Below are 3,375 nucleotides of genomic sequence, written 5' to 3'. Positions count from 1 at the left end.
AAGTCTAATACTTATGTGGGTTTTGTGTGTGTGTGTGATTAAATCACTAGGCTAAATTAATAGTTTAAGGCTTTTGGTATACCAAACATTATGTGATCTAATTAAGAAAAGATTTTTTTGGTATTCCTAAACGGTATGGAATTAATGGGTAGAGACTCTTGGGCTCTTGGGTTTTAATGGGAACCCTGTTGGAATAGTTATATATAAAGGGCTTTTGTGGTTATGGTCCCCAAGATATCAAATCGTATTGGCATCCTAACTCTTTTCAATCCCATCATTGAAAGAGAACCATTAGAGTCGTCCGGTGGTTTGATTGAGGAAGACCAACAACCTCTCCTACGGCTTAATTAATCATTTTCACGATGAATTCAGGTATGTATTATTGTTGTTTATTCTAACAATCTTTGACATGATTTAGATCTTGGTGTTGTTCTTGGTTTAGAACATATTAAACGGAATTGGTTTTACAATTGGTATCAGAGCAATAAATCGTGCTTAGGTTGTTAGATTTATTCTACATATGTTGAATTCTTCGCCTATTCGGAATTTCGGTGATTAATATGTAGGTTCGTGTTTGTATGAATATATCTGTGTATGTTCGTTCATATTTATGTTGACGGCTGAAACAAAATGTTTTGATCCATAAAACACTATAGAAATTTCGTCCGTTGTGTTTCTGGATGGCTTTATTTTGGGGTCACGCACTAGCACAAGACGTTCAGAAATTGTTTACGCTGCGGCGCTGGTTTTTTGTGTGTCTTGTATTTCAAATTGTATTAATTAAAATAACATGTTGCTAAAGTAGCCTCTGTTATATAAATTGATCTGATTTGAAATATGAAGATGTGTATATTTATTATTCATGCGGATAATAATCGACCCAAAGGAAGATTATTATTTGGCCGAATAATACATATGCGAGTGGTAATGGGCGTGTGACAGTTATAAAAGTTTTACTCATGTGGATAGTAGTCGATCCAAAGAAAGACTATTATTTGACCGAGCTTATTGTCAATATTTTGATTACTACGTGGAGAGTACTGCTTACAAATTAATATTATTGCCCAAAGGTTAAATATTAATGTTGTGTTTAGTATCTTGTTTAATTGGGCCCACCTTTATGCTATTAGATTATGTCTAACATAATATATTAATTGTGAGTTTATATATTTTATTCTGAATTCAGTTACTACAGATGCCTCACATATATCTACAAATTTGAACTCGATCCCTATGCTGAATGGGTCAAACTTTAAGGCTTGGAAAGAGAACGTGGAAATCGTTCTAGGATGCATGGATCTAGACCTTGCATTACGGACCGAAAAACCCACTGCAACTCCGGAAGACCCTAATACAATCAATATAGAAAAGTGGGAACGGTCTAACCGCATGAGTCTTATGATCATTAGGCGTTCCATTCCAGAATCTTTTCGGGGCTCTATGACTGAGAACAGTGATGTCAAGAAGTTTCTCGCTCAAATTGAGACTTACTTTGCCAAAAATGATAAATCGGAAGCGAGTAGTTTTCTAAATTCACTCATTTCCATGAAGTATCAAGGCAAGGGGAACGTTAGGGAGTACATTATGGAAATGTCTCATCTCGCTGGAAAACTTAAGGAATTTGAGATCGAGATTAAGGAAAATCTTCTCGTCCATTTGGTTCTTATCACTCTTCCTGCACAATTTAATCAGTTCAAAATAAGTTATAATACTCAGAAGGAAAAATGGAGTATTAATGAGCTGATTTCTCAGTGTGTGCAAGAAGAAGATAGGCTTAAGCGAGAGAAGATTGAAAGTGCTCACTTGACATCTACTTCTCATAATAAGAAGAGAAAGAAACCCGAGTATGCTGATAAAGTTACATCTAACCAGAATAAGGGAAAGAAACAGGATAAGGAATTTACCTGTCATTTCTGTAAGAAACCTGGCCACTTCAAGAAGGATTGCCCAAAGTACGCCGCCTGGCGTGTAAAGAAGGGTAAGATTCTCGTTTTGGTTTGTTCTGAAGTTAATTTAGCTTCTGTACCAAGACATTCTTGGTGGGTAGATTCTGGTGCTACTACTCACATAAGTATGTCTATGCAGGGTTGCCTGTGGAGCCGACCGCCAAATGATGATGAAAGATTTATCTATGTGGGCGATGGAAAAACAGTTCCAGTTGAAGCTGTTGGGAATTTCAGATTATTGTTAAAAACTGGATTTTATTTAGATTTGAATGAGACTTTTGTTGTTCCGTCGTTTAGACGGAATTTAATTTCTATTTCTTGTTTGGACAAATTTGGTATTTCTTGTTCTTTCGGAGATAGTAAAGTTAATTTCTTTCTCAAGTCAAATCTTATTGGTTCTGGTTCGTTAATTGATAATCTGTATATGGTTGATTCTATTGCTTTGTATAATGAAATTCTGCATACTAACTCAAGAGGTACAAAGCGTAAATTGGAAGAAAATTCTATAACCTTATGGCATAAGCGCTTGGGTCATATCTCAAAAGATAGAATTCAAAGACTTGTGTCAGATGGTATCTTAGATTCCCTTGATTTATCAAATTTCGAAGTTTGTGTGGAATGCATCAAGGGAAAACAAACCAACAAAAGAAAATTAGGTGCTAATAGGTGCTCGAGTGTCTTAGAACTGATTCATACGGATATATGTGGTCCATTCCCTACGGCATCTTGGAATGGACAACAATACTTTATCACGTTCATAGATGACTACTCGAGATATGGATATATTTACTTAATTCACGAGAAGTCACAATCCTTGGACGTTTTTAAGTCCTTTAAAACTGAAGTTGAGCTTCAGCTTGATAGGAAAATAAAAGCCATCAAATCTGACCGTGGAGGGGAATATTACGGTAGATATGATGGATCGGGTGAACAACGTCCAGGACCTTTTGCCAAATACCTAGAGGAATGTGGAATCGTCCCCCAATACACAATGCCGGGCAAACCTAGCATGAATGGTGTTGCAGAAAGACGAAACCGCACTCTTAAGGACATGGTAAGAAGCATGATAAATCATTCTTCTTTGCCAGAATCACTCTGGGGTGAGGCACTTAAGACTGCAGCATATATTCTCAATAGAGTACCGAGTAAAGCAGTAGCTAAAACCCCTTATGAGTTGTGGACAGGGAAGAAGCCTAGTATAAGGCATCTTCACGTTTGGGGTTGTCCAGCTGAGGCTCGTGCATACAAACCTCAGGAAAGAAAACTGGATGCAAGAACTATTAGCTGCTATTTTATCGGTTACTCTGAACGATCACGGGGTTTCAAGTTCTATAATTTATTCTTTGAGGATTGTAATTTTGAGAAGGGAGAGGGTTTAAGGAATGTTGTCTTTGAAGAGGATTTTATCTCTCTTCCTGAGGTGGTTTCA

Source organism: Curcuma longa, chromosome 9, assembly GCF_044706935.1.
Source record: "Curcuma longa cultivar G26 ecotype Majalengka, Jawa Barat chromosome 9, ITB_CL_G26_1.1, whole genome shotgun sequence".
Classification (NCBI taxonomy): domain Eukaryota; kingdom Viridiplantae; phylum Streptophyta; class Magnoliopsida; order Zingiberales; family Zingiberaceae; genus Curcuma; species Curcuma longa.
This window is presented reverse-complemented; position numbering follows the sequence as displayed.